Below are 21,690 nucleotides of genomic sequence, written 5' to 3'. Positions count from 1 at the left end.
TCATTATGTGTAAAATTCCCCAGTGTTTGAGGGAACGGTTCGTCGCACTGGGTTGACATATACAGGAAATGGATTAAGAGAAATGTGTCCCTAATTCATCCTTTGTGGCCTAATTATGTGCTTTCAGAGATCACCACAGAAATATCCGTTTGTTTCTATATTTTAGGCCTTATACGAAGTTCCAGCACTGTCAGCCTGCTGTCCAAGAAGAATTGACAGTCGCGCATATTTCAGTTTGTTTTTACGGAATCAAGGGAGCCTGTTAGCTCTGACGCTCATGCAAAGTTTAATGTGTGCAGGTGCGTTAATTAATGCATTCCAAAACGTTATTTGCATGCATTCTCAGTGTCTTAAGATAAGGAAATGAAACATAAAGTGTAAATTTTCACATAGTATAGTCCAGGGAATGAGCCACTGCAGTGGAAAATTCAAAATGTGTGGTATGTTTTAAGGCAGTTTAACTGCTTAATGCAACTGCTCGAAAAAAACAGCTTCTCTTCAAGTTGGTCTGTGAATTCGCAAGGTCGCCCAAGTCTGCTCCCTTTTGTTTTCACTGAAGCGCCGTGCTGAGTGAGGACGCAGCCATATTCAGACAATGAGATGCAAATAATATTAAATTCACTGCATCCAAAACGTTAAGTCCTATATGCTAACTCTACGTGGCCTCTAACCGTATATAAAGTAGGTTACATGCTGCTATATGGTGCATAAGAATATGTGGATGTTAAAAAAAATTGTTTCAAACTCAAATGAATACCTTTCAGTGCCTCAGACGTCAATGTAGGCGAAAAGTCCGAATAATATTCGGCCTTGTAGGAGAGGTCATGTCATTCCTTGTCGAGAAAAATTAATCTGTCATTACACAATGCATACATGGCTGAAATGCGCGCAAGGTAGAAAGATACGCTCTTGTCCATGTCTGTCCCTTTTCAGAGACAATAGAACACATGAAGCGATGGATTTGCCCCAGAGAAGCTCGATGTTATACTCGTATTTTATCACAATCTCGATTTCAGTCGCAAGTAAGTGAATGTTAATTCTTTGTCTCTTTTTAATCGCAATGATGAATTCACAAATATGTAACACGAATCAGTACGCTATTTGCCGATATTTTTAGGCCGTATTGGACGAATGGAATTTAACTTCTGTAGACTTCATCCGGTATACTCCCCGCAATGCTTCCGTACCTTTTATGTATACAGTTACGGTTGTTATAATCAACGCTGACATCATTTTCTTTATTTCTCTTTTTTTTGATGAGACGGTCTGCAGCTAAGAATCCTAATGAAAGGAAAGTTTCTATCCACACTTGTTGCGAACAGCTTTCGAGACATGTTTGTCTGATCTGCTGCAAGTTCCTCGTGATTCGTGATCGCTATACACTGTTTTTTCATGGGCGACAACATATTGCTCCACAGTGGCTTCATCGATGGGCAGTCGGCATGCGAGCTTGGGCGAGCGCTGCGTTTTGCATGGCAGGTATACGTTCGACGATAGTTTCTGGTGTTTGCTTTCGCGCTCGCGCGGTTTATTTGGCATGACGTGCGTCTTCTGCGCGCTAAATGATTCTGCAAGACGTACGGAAGTGGTTTAAGTCGGTATGGCCGGACTTTCTGCCAGCATTGAGGCGGACGGAGCGCGCAGCGCGATGTGTGCCGCATATGTTTGAGCCTACAATCAGCCTCGGAGATCATTTGTGCATTTCTGAATGCTCCATCCAGATATGTGACCTTATTGCAGCATTATCCTCTAGTTCTAAGCTGCGGTTTAGGAGAAATGAAACATACGCGACAATCGTACCAGCGTGTGTATACCGTTCTGCTACGATAGGAGCTGTCCTGTTGTACTTTGACAAGCGTTCAAACTGTTCGCTGCAGGTTACATTGCATGACTACTTGGTTGGATGGATCAGGTTTCCACCCATGAATAAAATAGTTTTGGCTAGTAATAGCGCGTACCTTACAGTCTGAATAAAGGTGCTGGATTACAGATATCTTTGTTCTATACAGCGCATGGTGCAAGCCTACGGCATCAGCGGTTATATATCGTTATATATATCAGCCGTTATAATAATAAACGTTCTGCGGAGTGACTATGCGAGATCGTATTGAGGCGTTAGCCCGTTTTCTCTTGCTTTTTCGAGAAAGAGGACGATAACCGAATTTTTTTCGGTTGTGTTCGTTCCGTTCTGTACGACGCACTCACACGTATTACGGAAATTTTGTCCTCAAAAATAGCCATCGCATTCTTTTTATGGGATCCCTCTCGTATGTTATGGCTGTATAGAGGCCGAAAAGCAATGCCGAAGCAGACAGATTTTATATGTATCATGCTGGTTCACCAACCGCAGTGATCGCTGTGTTTAGCAGCGCCATCGGCATCATGCTGGAAGGCGAGCATAGACATATAGTAATTTCAAGCCTACTAGACTTCAAATGCGCGAGAGCGATGCCGGTGTATCACAAATATTTGATAGTACCTGTCGCTTTGATGGTTCGTGGTTGCCTTAGGTTGGCCGTGCACGAGCATGCGCCTCTTATGTTTTATGTTTTACTCCCTACGCCAAGCGATCAGACAGTGAGCTGATTTACCATATTATGCTGGAAATACAGACACCGGGATGCTTTGTTGAATTAACCCTTTGTTGCACGCGGAATAATTACGTGCGCGAACTGTGATTTTTTTCTTGTTTCGTGTCTTTCTGCATCAGAAAAAACGGGAAAAATTTTTTCATCTCTTTCAAATGTTTATTTTGGAAGATACAGAATGTCCACTACAGTGGACAACATGAATACCAGCTCCGGTAGGGGAAAGTAAAAATGTTTATGTTTGCCTTTTCCACCAGGCAAAGTTCTTCCAATAACAAAAGGGCACTTTACTCTTCATTATGAAATTAAAAAAAACAGTCACTTTTGCCGTCAATGCACAAGAACACTTTGCACTTCCCGCAGAGGTATGTTGTCTTCCGCTTGCAGCCATTCATTTTGCACCTTTGTGCTGCACACGTTTGCTGGCGGGGGAAGTGGCTTACGCTGTCGTACCGCACGTCTGCGGACACCGAGCTTGCTTTCGCAGGCGGCCTTCGTTTCGCTGCGGCTGAGCATGCTAGTGCATTAGAAAAATCAGTTTCATCAACAGTGGTCCTTGATTCTGCCTTGATCAGTGCTATCGCCACCGATAACTTGAAGTGGCTCAGCTGCATCTTACACTCTGCTGCAACACAGCGGTATAGCAGCCATGCTTTTACGACAGCCAAATCGGTCAGGTGAAAAATTACTCTTTTGTACCATTTTTTTGTCTTGAGGTGGGTCCGGTACATAGAAAGCAGCATGTCACACTTGTCGACGCCGCCCATATTTTCATTGTACCTTGCGATTAGTGCAGGGCTTTCGACCTCAACGTGTTTTTTTTTTGTTTTCGGTCAAACCGCCTCACTTTTACAAGTGGGTTGACGCCATGCACATTTGAGGCCACCATTACAAGCCTGTTATCGTACCACTCACAAACAATGATGCCATGCTCTCTATCGACTTTGTAGTCGAACGAGCCCCTGCCTTGTTTTCTCAGCTCTTTTTCAGGCATCAACGGGCATTTAGCTGCCCTGTTTCTGCGCAGGGTGCATGTCGCATGCAGTCCCTTATCCTTTAGGTGTGCCAGGAGCTCTGGGGACGCAAAGATATTGTCAAAAAAAAGGAACGTACTTGGAGGTACAGCTCTGGCAAGGCGCAGCACTACGCGTCCTGACGGGCCAATAGTCTGGGGTGCGTCAGGCGGGTCGGACTTCAGGTTGTCTCCGTGAAACTCTATTTCGTGAACATACCCGGACTGACCGGCCCTTACCCAGACTTTGTATCCCCATTTTTTTGGCTTGTTTGCCATGTACACCTTTAGCGAGTGCCTTCCTTTGAAGGGGATGATCTGCTCATCTATTGCCTGGCAAGACTCTGGTTCAGCCAAATTCTTGAATGAAGCATTCAGTTGGTCGATCATTGGACGAACTTTCTGGAGGCGATCGAAGCCTTCCTCAGAACTCTTCTTTTCTAAAGCAGCATCGTTGAGGTGAAGAACTGATAATATTTCCTCCCATCTGTTCACCGTCATTGCGTCAGCAACCATGTCCTGCCTAGTGTTTGAGGACCAGTACGAACGCCTTAAAGGAGATGTCGACTATTGACATGTACATGCATATGCCCAAAAAAACCTCCATTTCATTCTTTGTTATCACCTTCATTTTTGGACGATTAGATATTCTGTGCCTGTTAGATTCAAATGTTAGCAGCTCAATGAGATCCTCACCATACATGAGCTTGAACATTTTCAGTGCAGTTTTGCCTTCAGCAGCTGCAGCCTTAGGCTTCAGCTCGTTGTGCACTTCGGTGCAATGAGGAATATCTCTCTTATCCCAACGCCATACCTTCGGCTTTTCCTTCTGAATGCGACGCTGTTTTGGTGCGCCCTCGCCTTCAGCACCGCTGTCAAAGTCTTCCTCCTCACTCGCACTGCTATCGGTTATATCACTCCATCTGTCCACTTCTACTTCGTTCTGGCTATCATCTTCACTGTCAAGGCGATCATCGTCACTACCAGATGGCAAGTCTTCTCCAAGTAGCGCATTCACCTGGTCCCGTGGCAACGGGACATCCAATAGTTTATCGATTTCCGCATCGGTTAATTTCTTCTTTGAAGCCGGAATCCTCCTAATGAGAACAAAGTAAAGCTGCGTTAAAAACTATATAGAACATAATAAATAATGCACTCAAATCTGAGCAGCAGCAGTAAACCCTTACGAAAAGCCTCACATGGGCATGTCGTTTTCCCGCCATGCATGGTGTCCACCTCAGTGGACATTTGAAAGAAGTTGTTCGGAAAACTGACCTATGTTTTATTCAGTCGTAATATCAATGGCGCGTACCTAACAGTATCTCTTTTCTTGTTTCCGCATAATTATACATCGCAAATTAGGGAAATGTGCGAATGGTAAGCCAAAAAGTGAAGACAAACGTCACTTACCCGCTTGAGCAGGGGGCAGCCATCTTCGTAGCAAAATTTCGAGGCAGCCGCAGTATGGTGGCGCCATCTAGCGCATCGAAAACGCACCTTTTTTGTCCACTGTAGTGACCAGCATGCACAGGAGCACCTGGCGTACACTGAACTTGCTCTAAAAATCGCAGAAATTTGTCCACTACAGTGGACACCATGCAACAAAGGGTTAAAACCGATATAAGCAAAACAGTTCACAACATATACACACACCCCGACTGCTAATGCGCGTACGCTGCGGCTGATTATGCGCGTCACATTTTTGCGCCCCCAAGACATATTTCTGCCAACTGTATTTACCGATTCACCGAAAGGCTTCCTTGACGACCTTATAGGAACGGACATGGTGTCAATTTCACAAAGTACGATCTAAAACATTCCGAAATCGTTCCGCAGCACGCGACAGCAATAGTTTTCAAGCAGCGCCGCACCGGATCGCCCAAGGCAGAGAGGGGGAAAGCCTCACCGCGCGCCCTTTCCTCGTCGCCCGATGAAGAGGTCTGTCTATAGGTAGTGATCTTGTTCTCCTCTTCATGCTTTTTACCCCCTCTGCGATTTTTTTTTTATTATTCGGTGTTCTCTGTTGCTGTGGATTTCTGCAAGGTTTAGGCTTGTACGTTAGTCATTGTTACCAAAGCTATCCTTGTTCAACTATGTTCATTCGCCATTTCTGAGGCCATGGTGTAGTCGAAGCATGACTGTTTCTTTACAATTTCCTTTTTTTTAGTTCAGCACATTTGTGCTCCTGGTCGTCTACTACATGGTTGAGTTCCTCTTACGCGTGTGGGCATTGTATTCAGTAGAATTGTTACAATCTTTATGGAGAACCGTTACTACCGGTACCCACCGCAGTAAGGCAGTCGCTATGGCCATGCGCTGCTGAGCTCGAAGTCCGTAGGTCCCATCACAATATGTGTGGCCGCAATCTTATGAGGGCAAAATGCAAAGCGCTCATGTACTTACATTAAGCCTTACGTTCACTAAGTTCAGATAGAAAAATTGATACGCGCTTGCCCCCACAACTACTTACCTCATATTCAGATTTGATTTTGGCACGTAAGACCCCAGATTCTAATTTTAATTTATAATCACTATATTTCTGTAGATCTTCCATGTGCGCGTTCATACCTCGTACTAGTGCAGTAGTAGTTCCAATGCAGTGCACTGAATGTTTATAAAGCAAAGCTTGATTCGCCTCGTCCTCATTCCTTTTGGGTGCAGGCTGCAGGCCACTGGCTGCGGCCCAGAGCCAACATCATTGCGTTATTGCCATCATGCCATTCTGATTGTTTCTTCGTTGCCATGCCTTCGTCATACTTTTTCTGTTTTCTCTCTGCTCTCATCCCTGGGTTGTAATCCTGTCATCATCATGCCGTAATTTTCCCGTCGTCGTGGTCATACTGTATTCGCATTACATTCTTCACATTAAGTCGTCGTCATAGGCTCCTTGTTATAGTGTCGTGGCCATTCCATCGTCGTCATTCTGTCGTCGTTCTGTCATCATTCCAGCTTTGTAATCGTTGTTGCCGTCGACATATCTTTTTCACTCCAAGTGTCATAATCTTGTAGCAATGTTGTCATCCTGCCATCCTCGTACTTCAATTGTCGTCATTGAGTTGTAGACATTCCAAAGGCATTATGTCATTATTGTCACGGCGTTATCGTGATTGTGTCGTCCTCTTACGATCGTTGTCATGACGTCATAGTGGTTCCATGGCCCTCATTCTGTCATGGAGAGTCCAACATCATCATGCTGTTGTTGTCCTTCACATGTGATTGTTCCGTTGTCATATTCTGTGTTACTGATTGCAGTGTCGTCATGTCATTGTCTTAATGCCATCGTCACCTACATTCGTGATCGTCCGTTTTCCTTATTTTGGGTTCATCATTGTGTCGTCGCCACACCGTGGTAGTCGTTTAGTCGGTGTCATTCCATCGTCGTCATGTGCGGGATACGCATGATCGAGGGCCCGAAGTTAATGTAGAGCGAGGGGTTTAAGACAGAAATGTGTCAGATTTCGTAGTTGTGCACTCTGTATGCAAATGCTCGCTAAACAATAGCAGAAAATTTCGAAAACAACAGAAAAAGCTTCGTTTAAGCAGATTCCCAGACTGTGGGATCTTCATATTTTTTTCGCTCTCTGCCGTTAATATACGTAATCAGAGCCACGTTTTTTTTTTACTTTCCTATGCGCCCCTAATATATAAATGTTCCTTGCATATGCCTTGGCTCGTGAGAAATACGATCGCATTGCCTGAAATAATAAAGTTGAAGCCATGTCTTTAAATATACTTTTTGCACGCTGCCAACTAAGGTCTCACCTTATGAGCATGCCTATATACAGACTTTTCTTGGTCCATTCATTCAGTTGTACACTTCCCATACGAGATTGCCAATACCAGGTGGCTGCTCCAAATCTCGTAGATAGTGTGCAGTAAACTCATTAGTGTTAGTAGCTTCGTCATTCCAATGCATTTCAATATGGCCCACATTATCCTGCTAGCAATCACTCTGCACCTTTACGTACCACCTTCTAAAAGTGCTGCCCGTGACCCAAATCAACATCCAAGAGCAGTGCAGCTAGTGCTCGCTAAGATGCAGCCTGTTATATAAAATGCACCGTCACTGTTCGCTTAGCTCACTTCTTGGTTGATGCCAATGAATGTAAGTAAAATGAAGTTTTTCGAGATGGGGCAGCAACCGCTGGCAGCTTAACTGCTTGGAAGCCATGTTCAGATATGCGACTGATATCTGACGACCATGGTTTCATCAGCTGAGGTGCCATTCAGGAGCTGGTAATAAAAACATCAAGTATTGACCGGACTAGCCGGTTTACTAAGATTGCCTGGCGCTATATTTGAGCAGTATTTTGCTAATTCTTTGCGATTCGCAAGACTGACTAACAAATGAAGAAATATGTGGCCAAGTTACGAAGAAAATGAAGAGAATGCTCTGCACATTGGTAGTATCAGGTAGCATTTTGCTTTTTACATTTGGCGTAGAGCTGCGGGCCACGGTACTCCACCGTCAAATATTGATACAGTCACGTGGAGCCCCTACATAATTGGGTCGGTGTGCGTAGCTCAGCTCCATAACGTTTGCGCAAAAATTCGCTAGTTATATTTTTACACAATGGCTCGCTTTTCATTGCGTGTTGCCATGCAAGAAAAGTTCACGTTTCCAAGAGACGCCGTGTCCGCGGGGACAAGTTTCGCAACAGCGGGTGGCGGCGTCCGCCGTAGCATGGCCATTCGGATAACTGCTTTTGTACCACACTCGAATATGCGGGGCTCCACTGTTCGCCATTGTGATCTGTGCCCTCTTTGTCAGGCACAAAACACATTCAGGTAGCGTAGTCAAGGCTCCTTTAGTAAAAGTGTGCCCGCAATGCAAAACGAGCAAGCACTACGAACGCCATAAACCTAACTCTTCTTGGCTTGGAACGTAAACTATATGAATAAAAATACAAAGAAAGCGCATTTATTACTGTAGAGATAAACTTTCTCGAAAGGATGACGTGCATTACTGCTACAAAACTCTAACTAACAAAATAAGCAAAAACTTTGAGAAACTATCGAGGATGCTTGTAAGTGAAAGCGAATTGCCGAACAGTTTTAGAAAGCTATTCGATTTATTAAAAGAAAAGTGCACTTTAGTACGTATATTTGGCGCTCTAAGGACATCTAGGGAGCGTTTCTTCTTTCATTGCGAAATTTCGTAAAGAGCTTAACCGTTAACCGGAACACCTGTAGTGGCAGCCTGAGCCCTCTTCTGCACCTGACAACGTCGGATAAGGCCGCCGGTGAAGAGAAGGTGGCTCTTTTCGGAGTACTCCTGCACAGCATGTAAATCTTCAGAGGCCCCAAACCGCTGGCGTCAGAGCACGTTCGAGGGCCGGCTGTTCGCTTACACACACAACAATGCTGCGTGCGGGTAGCTTGAAGTGAGCCGAGCTGTAACTTCGTATTGTTATGCATTCCTTGAGCACAAACTCGTGCACGGCCTTGTAATGCAAGGAAACATTTATTTTTCAATTGCAAATTCCATAACAATAGAACTCATAAGTTTGCGAGAACTACTTTTTACTTCTCGTTACCGATGAATACGCCACGCCATTCGAAACTAATGGGAAAACCAAGTGTTTGATATCCTGGATCGCATATGTTTTCTCCTTTTATCAACGCAGGCGCATCATCGCTTTCTCAGTCTTACTGCTGTTTCTGTGAAGCGCAGGTTTCCATAAGTACTGCTGAGACTACTGATTAAAAAATGTGTGTTGGAACACGTTCCACGGCGCTCTCAGTGTAGTGACTCCAGGTTTCTGCACTTTGACCGTCAAGCTTTGCATTGCCGTAAAACGAAAATAATGAGAAACGTAGGCTATAGGTTACATTAACAGGATATGCTGTCTCCAGTATGTCTTCTGTTTCACGATATAGCTTCTTTTTCGTCGATACTTATCGCACAACTTTTTTTCTTTTCACTCTTGCTGTGGTATTTAGTGGCGTTCCCATCACGAACGCAACTTCCAGCGCATAAGGAGCATTGCTACCGCATTTGGCCTCAGATATTGGTGAGATTCTTTGCCCTATTTGATGTTCTTGTTTAACTTTTACCGCCAATAAGCGGACAACTAATATAGTAAATGCCACTTCAAAATTAGCAAATATTGACAAGTGTACTTGTTTATCTTTCTCAGGTGACCGCTTTGCACCGACTAACAAAGGTTAAACGTTATCGCTCAGCGCAGTACGCGCCTGCATGTATCGGAAGTTGCTCGAATGTTATCGATGGTTCTATCCTTTGTCTGTTGTCACCGAACCTTGTGTAGTCTGATTGTATGCGCCGCGCGAATTGTGTAGTATTTCCTGAACGATACGCGGATACCAGTGATTGTTCTGGAACATTCATTGACTCATGTATAAAAAGCGACATGCTTGCCGCTTGAAATCGGCCTCTCATTTCGTGAAAGAAGTTAATGGCTCGGCGATGCGCGAAAAGTTCTTGACGAAGCGCCTGCTATAGGCACACAAGCCAAGAAATCTACGCACTCCTTTCTTTTGGGTGGACTTGGGGAAGTTAGCGATGGCAGACGTCTCCTGCGGATCAGGGTGGAATCCAGATTTACTGATGATGTGGCCCAAAGAGAGAATCACGTCGTAGGCCAAGCGGCCGGTGCATGAAAGAAAAAACACCTCCACCAGACTTCACGTTGCAGTGACGATGAAGAAAACAATTCCGAAAAATAGAATGACGAAACTAACTCTTGATTGTCGAAACTGTGCGCAGTAAAACAGACTACACACAAAGCACAACAATGGCGGCGAACAGAGTCGGCGATCGTCAAAAATTGGATCTGCGGGGCAAGTGCTTTATGTGTACTCTCCGTTATAACGCCATAATGCTATGTCACAAATTTCCATTGCTAATATTGGTGTGACGAAAGCTATGACGTCAAGCTCACTACTGCTTCCTTTGAAGCATCCCCATTAGATCCTACGGTGGTCAGGCCAAGTAGCATGTCATGGGTAAGAGTTCGCAAGCCTTGTACCTTCTAGGTGGCGTTGGTAACGCGCGATAATTTGATTTTGTAGCGAAATCTGTTGCACTCATCTTAATTCCGATAGCAGGCTCGCCAGAAGTGCGCATATAAGTGAGCATACGAACATCTGATGACCCGCCATGTGCAGTGTCGTGTCTCTACAGCATGCTCTTGCTTCCTCAGAGGGCACGAAAATGCTGTTTAACACGCGCTCGCCGATTCCGATATATCTTGTCACCACCTATGCATCCCGTGTGAAGGCATTGTTAACTTATTTAAATGCCGGAGTTTTCTATGGCGAAGCCACCATTTTTGTTTTTATGCATTTGGTAATACGAAGGCTGCAAATTAATTTTCACTACCTTACGATTTTTGCGGTCCATCCAATGCATCGTACGGTGCACGAGCGCTTTCGCATTCCGCACCTATTGAAATGCGGAAGGCCCAGTTGAAAACTCACTCGCGGCCTCGAGCTGAGCCACGCCACGCCATCGCCAATGGTTTACTGCGGAGGGTGCACTTCTCGGGTAAATATACTTTTCGGTAAAGACAAAACATTAGAAGCTTCGGAAACATTTACACCACCACAACGGCACACATAGGAGAAAATGCTTTGAGATCCGCGACTTCACGCCACCGTACAGGCACTTTGGTTTGAGTGCGAAGTCCAAACATTGGCTCGTTGGTCTCCATTTTCTCTTTTAGTGTGAAACATCTCACTACGAAACGCACGAACATAGAGGCTTCAAAGAGTGTTTTAGCAGTATAAACTAACTGTGGGTTTCATTTTACGTTAACACGGTATTTTTACGCAAAAGTTAGTGAAGTGCATAGGGGAGAAAATTTACGGCATCAGGAATGAGTTACTGAAGCCAGTGTTCTCTTGTCTTGTGTAGCTCAGGCGTGGCGAAACTAATTGGGCAGTTTTAAGCGTGGCTCCGCCACTTTGAACAGATAAAAAAAAAGCAATACGCGCGCATTGACAAAGGTCTGAGGTGGTGTCTGGATATTCCAGATTTGAGCGATCAAGTTTTTCTGCAGGATGGTAATTTTCTTCGGGAAGGTGCACTGGAAAAATTCCTGCGTATGCCGTGGAGACTGGAAAATATAGTCGACTTCCATGCATCAAGGGAGCTTTCTGGCCATAATAGTTTCCAAATACTTGTAAACGTTAACTGTCTCATTCCATTGATCGAAGGAACATGTGCATATATAAGTGTCATCAAGACGCATGTTTTATTTCATGAATTGACGCACCTTGACGACTAAATGCATAAGGCATTTATTGCATTTTCAAGACAATATTACATCTTCCGGATATAAGCTACGTTGATATTGTTGCGTTAATCAAGCAATTTGCTCTTTAATTCAGGAGCGCGTCCATTCGTATGCGCTGTATAGGAACGACACGTGATACTACATAGACTACTTCGTTATTACTATTGCTTATATGACTTTACCCGTGGAAATACGACACCTTTTTTACGCTTTCAGACATCAAGACTCACACCTTGTTACTACTCATGCTCTGTTTCTACCGGGAGAGCAGGCACACACACGCTGCAACGTCGAGAACTGGATGGCACTAAGTGTTGGGTATGTTTAACGCTGATCTTCGTTTAGTTTGATTCAAGATCGGTGTAGAGAAATGGCTAAAACGTTAGTGTCGAGGTTTCCGTGCTTGAAATTAACGGCAACGACTGAAAAAAAAACTATGTATAATTTTTATCTAGGCAAGCGGTCTCTTTCTTTAGTGCTTTGTGTGTGTAAGCACGCACGCCACAATAAAGAATATTTATTCTCGGTAGAACTGGTCATTTAGTGATAACAGATTTACAGATTCGTAGCGTATAGTTAAGCACGTGCTAAACCCACTAAGCAGCATTGCATGTTCCCATGATTAAGTTCCCAAGGCGTACACGCGATTCGCATGATCGTCGAAGCCTGGAGTGCCTTTGCTGCAATCACAAGGCGGGGTCACAATTCCTATAAATATCTAGCAGCGAACGCCGCTCAGTAGCCACGACGAAATGTAATATCGTAACATTGGGTTGTTATTTCTAATATTATTCTGTAGTATTGTTTTGTTTACTAACCTGTCTTAGTTAATGTCGCAAAACAACGCTGTGGCTGCGAGATATGCTGCAGTATAGAGCTACCATATTCTTACAGCCGCCTGTAGTTCGTCAATCTGCACCTAAATATATGTACGAGGTCGTATTTCCATTTTGTGCCCAACGACATCCAACAGCCACGGACGAGAAATTTATCCGCAATCTGATCCTTAGCCACGGAATGTCATAGCTACTGAGCTATCATGGATTATACACGCGCCATGTGCTCATGTTACTTGCGTGGCGCGTACTGTGCCTGTCCTATGATAGCGTTTGGGTGTGTGCGTGCGTGTGTGTGTGTGTGTGTGCGTGTGTCGTTTGACATCATCCTATAAAGAAATAATGGCCCTTAATTGTTCATTCAAGAGATATATTTGGTGCATGGGCATGTGTATCTGAATCTGAAATGCTAGTGCAGCATAAATAATGTTAAAAGTTAAATTTAACCATAAGCATGGTTTAAATGTGTACGCGTTTAAAATATGAACAATTATCGCATCAACAGCAGAAAGGTACGAAAACAAAGGTGGGCCTTTAGTAGACATTGATGGAAGAAACGCAAATGAACACGCGAAAGAAAACGGAGACTGAATGAGGGCAAGCTGAAACATATTTATTCAAAGATGTTGAACCGATAAACTTGGATGGAAACCAAGTATGGCCATGTAAAATAACTTATATGGAAAGCAGCAAACAGAAAAATACACGGTATTAACGAAGTGCTGTGATGATATGTAACATTCTAGTATACACACACTGGTGAATGACAGAGGTGGCAAAAAAAATTATGAACACTGGAATTGACGCGGTTCTTAAAGATGTACTCACGTGATGCTGATTGCCACTTCTGAGGTAACGCTGAATATTTCGGGAGAATTTCATTAGCAACTATGCACGCCTGTTGCGTCGTCACAACATGGCAATTAGGCTCATATATGTTGCACTTATGCTAGCACGTCTCTTTTTTTTGTTTCATGACTAGCACTCGTATTTCGCCAGCGAAAGAAATATTTAGAATTACAACATCGGCAAAATCATACAGCGCGAAAGGAATCAGATAACTCAAGCTCTCTTTGAATCTGTGCATTTTTTTGCTAGAGTTCGGTGTTTGATTCTCACGAAGTTAAGCTACCTTGTCACTCCATTTGCCGTTTTGCCATTGAGTTAGATGATTAATTTTAGAACGTGTGCAATGGATCCCGATAAAGGTCGGCTGGTGCAGAAAAAAACACGACATGAACGCTCACTGACAACTGCCCTTGTGTATTGCATCACATCATTGCATCCGCAGTTGCATGAGCAGTTTCAGCAACTGGTAATTAACAACACAGTTCGAAGCGTAAACTGATATATGACACCCATTTGATACTTTTATTGCGTATAACACTTTTGAGAACTTGCTTCGGAACTTTTTAGCAAAAACCGTACCTAATTGCTACACACTTCAAAATTCCCATGCACATCATTCTCACTGTTTCTACCACTTTCACGAAATTTCATCTCGGTCGCTATTATAGCACTTCCAATAAAGCTATGCACTCTGCACCTCTCCGCAAACTCTGTACCTTTCTTAACGCACCCTCTGGAGCGCTCGAATATGTGATTTCCTACAAAGGCCGTAACTAGCCCACAAACATTCAACTTTCTTTACGTATCGTCCTTACTTTGTACCCTACTCTCCGAAATAGGATAAACTGACCCCTTTAGTTCAGACAGCTTAGAACAGGCGCATTGTTGCACATGGAAAAAAGGGACAGAACCAAACCTTAGCAGTTATTTGAAAGGCTCGTAGTTACACAAATAACAGGTATGTTTCGCCAATCAGTGCCATGAACATTCTTCCCTTCCTCCCCCCTTAAGTATCAATCCAATGTTACGCAGAATTCTCTCTTGATGCAGAGAGACACCTCATAAGTACAGTAGACTGCTTTGAAGCATTTCTCTAAGACTCCTTTCGCAAAGGCTATAATTTGTCGACACACATTTTCACCTTTACATTCACATTGCCTATAATGATCCGCCATTTACTCTAAATTTAGACTTGGTGACATTTACTGTTCTCTCAAATATAAGATTTGCGTCATTTGAAAGTACATTTATAATCCTCCAGAGCGTTTGCATACGTGAGACGCACCAAAATCTGTACTTACACCCAACATTTGAACTTTACCTGAGCATAATTCATAACGAAATTGCAAGGAAGTTGCTTTGAAACAGGTCCCATGTTGTTAGAGTGGCTTCGCGGTTCCCGAACCAAATCTTTTCGGCATCGTCCTAGGAAAAGTACACATGGTTCAGTTCCCTGGTGGTCAAAAAATTAATTCCAGGTCGCCCATCTACGGCGTTCTCCATATTCAAATCGTGGTTTTGGCACGTAAAGCCCCAGAATTCAATTCAATTCCTCCAAGTTCCGGTTTTCGAATGCTGAAACCCTTTCCAAAGTCTGCTGCTAGCCATCCGGGTCTTCAAACGATTTTAAAGGGGTGTTAACTAGCGCGATTAAAAGACGGCACCAAACAAGACACACAGGGACATACACAGCGCTAACTTACAACAATGTTTATTATCAAAAACCATGTGGTACTTATACACTCAGCGAACGTGAGTCAGAGCCACGTGAACAAATAAACAATCATGCATTACCAACAGGCCTACATTGCAAGCCTCGTGAACTTCAAACGATGGTACGCGGAACGGTAGTGCCTCCATGAATAGTTACTTCACAATTCCAATCCGTCGGCTGGATAATAATATCCTTGGTCTTCTAGAGTACAAGTCCGTATTTGCGGTGATCGTTGCATGCTGCGGTTAGATCGTTTGTTTGTGGCAACGTTGACGTGTTCTTCACGGCTTTGGCTTGTCGGGCTTTCAGAGGGTTTCCAGTAAACAGGAAAATCAATTTCAGCAGGTGTCACGTTGCAGCGAAATTGGTGAATGAAACAGCGGCGCAACTGCACAGTCAGGAAACTCTTTATCGGGCGAACTTCTGCCGACCAAGCAACTAACACTCAAGCACGAAAGTAGCGGCGTATACTGGCGGTGATCGTCGAAATTTGATCTGCTGGTGAAGCGCCTCGGCTTTTATATATGACTCGTCGAAGGGTCCAGCAGAATCACTGTTGCCCGCGCACGTTCCAGGAATGTACTAGACAATACTTTTTGCACATACAGTCTCAGTACACAAGGTTCGGTGGCAAAAGACAGTTGACAGAACCTGAGATAGAATTCCGGAGTCTTCCGATACAGGAATGCACCTCTTGCCCTGAAGGAGCGATAACCTTAGCATTTAAATAAATTCTGGTGTTTTACCTGCCGAAACCACATGATTATGAGGCAGGTCGTTGTGGAGGGCGCCGAATTAATTTTTTACCACCCGGGGTTCTTTTATGTGCATCCAACGCACGGTGCGCCGGCGGTTTTGGATTTTACCCACATCGAAATGCGGCCGCCGTGGCCGGAATTCGATCCTACGCCCTCGGGCTTAGCAGCCCAACGCCGAAGCAACTACGCCACCACGGCGGGTAGCTTTTAACATTCGTAAGCCGGTTAAATGAAGTTTTCGGAATAGTACAAACAAGTGCGGACATCAATATGGAGCAGTTGTGAAACTTAGGCTTTCTTTAAGTAGGTAGTAACTTGTGCGTCTTAGGCGTAACTGCTGATTTTTGTTATAACCGAGGGACACGTAACGAAAAATGCGGCGCTCGATGGGGATGGGCACAAAGACATTTGTTCCCAACAAGCATGACACTTCTCCAGATTTCTTGTCAGCATTGTTCCGTGTATCACGCTTATTACTTTAAAAATAAGCAAACATTTCGAGAAATAACGAAACCAATGAATTGTGTCCGAGATACGCGGGTCATTAGCACTTAAAAAACACTGTGAAGAGGTTTGGCAAAGTGAGAGCTTTACAACCATAGTGGAAACTATCTTGAAATACGCCTATGATTGTTCAAACGAAGTGAAATTGCACACGACATTCCGAACGTTCCTTTTGCAGGCGCCGAAACCAGGAATATGTGTACAAGGAAAATGTTACATCGACGCAGCTTCTGAAGGTTATGAGATCGTCCATCAACGTGAATTGCGATATTCTGATCAACTTCTCCGCACGAAACGAAGCCCATCTTTAGGTAGGGGAAGAATCATGTTTACATATCTAAGAGATTAATTGTCGTCTATACATATAATGGTGCGACGCAGAGGCATAGGGGCAAACAGGAAAAGCAGCAGATAGGCAGATCCAAGTACCTCTGTATGAAGTGCACATGGTAAAATGTCAAGACGAATGGACGGAATAGTACCATGCGATGCCTAGCCATTTATTGCACGTCACTTTGGCGCATCTGGGCGAAGCCCTACTCCGGCGATCGACTTCGCTCACGCAATAGAATCGCTGAACAGATCATTGAAAGTGTCCCATATTCGAGCGTTACGAGCCTCAGTGGAACCGTACACGTGAAGTAACCACCAGTGTACCTGAATGTACTGGTCACGAACGAATCAGGGACAGCCGACTTCGTTTAAAAATTATTTGCGGTGTTCATAAGCACGCAGTTCAACTGTAGAAGACCAGGAAAGAAGTTTTGCAACTCCCTTCGAAAATTTTCTCTTTGATATATATACTGTCTTTCTTGTACCATCATATAGAGTGACCAGAAAGAAAGAAAACATGAGCCGCAATTAATGCTGTCAAAGTAAATAACAGTAGAATATGTACTATTGCATTTTCAAAAAGATCCGCTGAAGTTACTTGATGAAAGATTAGTTATTTCCTCTTTTCTTTTCCATATCCTTTCTATATAATGTACCGGATGAATATTCGCGAAGTAACTTTGAGCATGTACCTATTATTTAGGAATGTTACCCGACACGCTGGGGAAATAGCTATGTGCGCAATCAAATAACATAATTTATGACATGTCACCTATCTTCGATGTTACGGATGGCAGAAGCACAACCTGCTCACCTAGGTAAAAAGGCAGCCCATTAAGAAAATTAGCGCGCAGCAGAGACCAAAAGTGTAAGTATATAAAAAACTGACCTTTTTCAAATTTTATTCCGGCAACAAATATATGGACACCCCAGTCAGGTTTTTCCCGTCGCCTTTATGTTCGGTATAAAGTGGAAGGGCAATAACACCGTCACCACGCCTGGTATTCTGTATGCGCGAGTGAAAGCACGCGAGGGAAGTCGATGACCGCGGATCTATTTGGTGCGCGTGAAGCAGAAAGCGGCGAGCAAAACGCGCCGCCTTCCGTCGCGCGAAAGGCCCGTGGGGGTTGGAAGGGAGGTAGTGGTGGCGGCAGCGTTGTACTCCGGCAGCAACGGCGCATTTCATGACAGGCGCAAGGGGAACTGACGATCTCGGCTCAGTCTCGCACGCTATATATAGAGGAAAACGGGGAGGCAGTGCAGCAGGAAGGGGTGCAGCTTCGACTCCACCCCCAAGTGCGTACTTTGCACGGCCGCGAGCAGTTGCGTGCGCCGTATATTGAAAGCGATCTGCAGACGGCTCATACCTTTGTGCGCGCTCTGTTCGAGCTGCTCCTTTGTTGAAATGATAGAAGGCGCGAAGATCACTTCGCTCGCAGCCGCGTTTGATCACACCAGCGCTTTGACAGGGAGTGTCTGCGCTCATGCAGTGCGATGTGTTCATGTTTGCTTGTGTGCGCTGACAGCAAGCTTGTTATTTCACTTAGCAAGCGAATGTTTTCAAGTCTATACGGCCGATAAATCTACTATCCTTACCTCGTATAGCTGTCCACTAATTTGCTATTGCAATCAATACTTCGTCTTTCGGTCGAAACTGCGCCATTTTATCTATGTCATAAAAACGACGGCCGTGATGCGATAAGAAAACGGGCGGAGTTGCCATTCCTAGCATCCAGATGAATCAGTCGTAGCTTACTGAACATTCGGGCGAGATTTTCCATTGCACTAAATATGTGATCAATTGTGTTTGTTTAAAGTGCGTATGGCCTGCTATAAGCATTGTAGTCTGTACCATGGCGTGTCTATGCGCTTCCTGCGCACATGTTTCTCTATACTTCTTGTAACATTGCGTTAGGATTAAAGCACTCAGACCAAAGGAACTGTCGAAGATACGTGTTAAACATGCTGCAATGTATAACACATGAACCTGAAAAGTAAATCTGGCAATCCGCAGTATTTATTCTGATTCTTCATTTTATGTGCAGGCTCGTTCTGGCATAAGTTCAAGACCAAGGGAGGAGCGGATATGAAGGCTCTCAGAGAACGCTTTCCTTTGGTAAAGGAGGAGCAAAATCGTCAGCGTGAGTCATTGAAGGAAAAAGTAACGGAAGTGACAACCGCGTTTGATAAATTCGTCAAAAATAGCCTGAAGAATGGCATAAACCATGTGAAGACTGTCGTGCACAGTGCTGAACGTGTAAATGAGGACTGGACGCATGATGCTTTTGGAAAAGATTCTGGAAAATTCTTAAGAGGCAACGCTGTACAACCTTCCCCGACTTGGAGCATGCCGAAGATGCCTGAAACACCAAGCAGTTTCCCACTTAAAGCCGTGGCATCATCTGAAAACGAACGTGAAGTCAATACAGACACCAGACACAAAGTAAACACAGAGAGCGAGTTTGAAAACGCATGGCCTGGATCAAAGTTAAGCATGCCATCAGTCATTAAGAGAGTAAGCACCAGTGAAACACCATGGTGGGATGGTAACAAAGAAGAAAACTCGAGAGTTGTAAACTTCGCATCGCCAAGAAAGCTCAGTGATAGAAAGATGGGCGCAGATGGCCTTGGAAGCAATCTGGATGAAGAGGCCGCAGAAGATGCCAGAATGAGCGCACCTGATTTTGGAACAAGCGGCGAGCTACGTATACCGTCTCACTTCATGGCTGACAAGGAGCATTCTTCTTCAACTCACTCAAAATTCAGATCAAGTTCCCCTTCAATGATTGAAAATGCATACAGTAATATGAACAGCCTCCTAAAGTTTTCCGAAGGTAACGCTGATGACACGAATAACCGAAAGCAAAGCATGGACACTAATTCAGTTTACAAGCCACCACCTCTAGAATCCTCCCCAAAGCCTCTATTTCGTTTAATAGACAATGATTTTCGTCCGCGTACGCAACGTTACCTTTCTAATAGCGAACTAAGAACTGCTACTTCCCTGCCATCGGCGACCAGTTGGAGAAACATAGCAAATAACAAACTCACAATACCACAGAATGAAGTCGCTACGGGAACACGACAATATAGCCTTAACAGGGACGTATCCTACAGTTCAGAGCTCAAAGCATTTCCGAACAAAATAATAGAGTCAGGTGAGCCTGAAAATAATTCCAATTTCTACTCCGGGAGAACGTCTCCAAATGAAAATCTGGCGACAACCGAGTCCTATGTCAATAACACTGGTCCCGAAGCTTCACCTTTTCTGCCATCGTCCATCACTCGGTTGAACGTGGCAGCTCATGCACACAAAAACATTATCAGAAAATCGCAGAATGAGGCAGCAGTAAGAATGCCCCACTACACCTTGATTACTGAATCATTGTTCAATCCAGAGCCTAACGTCTTTCCTAGCAAATTGCCAGAATCATATGTATCAAAATCTAATTCTCCAAGCGACAGTAATCGCCCATTGTCGCATTACTTCTCTAATATCGGACTGGGTTCTAATACACCCCCGCGATCGGCCACTAGTTGGTCAAGCATACCAAATAAGACATATCGAAACAGCCTTACAAAACCACAGAACGAACCGTCAATGAGAATGCCCCACCACATCTTTAATGCGGAATCATTCTTTAGTCCAGAACCTAAAGTATTTCCTAGAAAATTGTCTGAGTCAGATTTATCAAAAACTAATTCAAAGTTGTCTAGCGCAATATATTCACCAAATAAATACAATCAGCCATCACGGCCTTACTTACCCGATATCGAACTGAGATCTAATACACCCCCACGATCGACCATCACTTCACTGAGCTTACCAACTCGTACAACAAATCATTATGTCACAAAACCACATAATGAGCCAGCAATGACAACGCGCCATGACAGCTCTAATACTGACGCATCCTTCAGTTTAGAACCTAATTCCCTTCCTGGTGATATGCTCGAGTCACATGTAGCGGAATCCAATTTAAAGTTATCCAGTACACTAACTTCCCCAAGCGAAAAGCGTGAGCCAGCAGAGGCCTATCTGTTTGATATCGGAGGGAAGCCTGACAGGCCTCCGCCATTGGCCACGACATGGTCAAGCACACCAGCTAACGCACCCAAAAACATTTTCACGAAACTACAGAATCAACCAACGGTGAGAATGACCCACAGCAACTTTAATGTGGACTCATTCTTCAGTCCAGAGCCTAAAGTCTTTCCTAGGAAATTGCCAGACTCAAACGAATCAAAAACTAATTCAAAGTCGTCTAGCACACTATATTCCCCAAGTGAGTATAATCAGCCATCACGGCCTTACGTACTTGATATTGAACTGAAATCTAATACGCCCCCACGATCGACCGTCAGTTCACTGAGCGTACCGACTCATACAACATATCATTATGTCATAAAACCACAGAATAAAGCACCAATGGTAACGCGCACTGACAGCTTTAATAGTGACGCTTCCTTCAGTTTTGAACCTGAAGCTCTTCCTGGTGAAATGCTCGAGTCACATTTACCGGAATCCAATTTGGAGTTATCCAGTGCACTAACATCCCCAAGTGAAAAGGGCGAGCCAGCACAGGCTTATCTGTCGGATATTGGAGGGAAACCTGACACGCCACCGCCATCGGCTGCGACTTGGTCAAGCACAGCAGCTAACGCACACAAAAACATTTTCACAAAAGTACAGAATGAACCAGCGGTGAGAATGACCCACCGCAACTTTAATATGGGATCATTCTTCAGTCCAGAACCTAAAGTCTTTCCTAGAAAACTGCCTGACTCACATGTACCAAAAACTAATTCGAAGTTGTCTAGCGCAATGTATTCTC

At 44.2% G+C, this 21,690-nt stretch overlaps 1 long non-coding RNA gene across 1 annotated transcript; it reads left to right on the top strand.

Annotated features, from left to right (window-relative positions):
* Window positions 1-944: 944 nt before the first annotated feature.
* Window positions 945-21,549, top strand: LOC126525006 (uncharacterized). Its single transcript, XR_008611059.2, has 5 exons — window positions 945-1,022; window positions 9,544-9,614; window positions 12,078-12,179; window positions 16,701-16,833; window positions 18,901-21,549. It is a non-coding gene; the product is annotated as an uncharacterized lncRNA (long non-coding RNA).
* The last annotated feature ends 141 nt before the right edge of the window (window positions 21,550-21,690 follow it).

Source organism: Dermacentor andersoni, chromosome 3 (assembly GCF_023375885.2).
Source record: "Dermacentor andersoni chromosome 3, qqDerAnde1_hic_scaffold, whole genome shotgun sequence".
In the NCBI taxonomy this organism is placed as follows: Eukaryota; Metazoa; Arthropoda; class Arachnida; order Ixodida; family Ixodidae; genus Dermacentor; species Dermacentor andersoni.
This window is presented reverse-complemented; position numbering and strand designations above follow the sequence as displayed.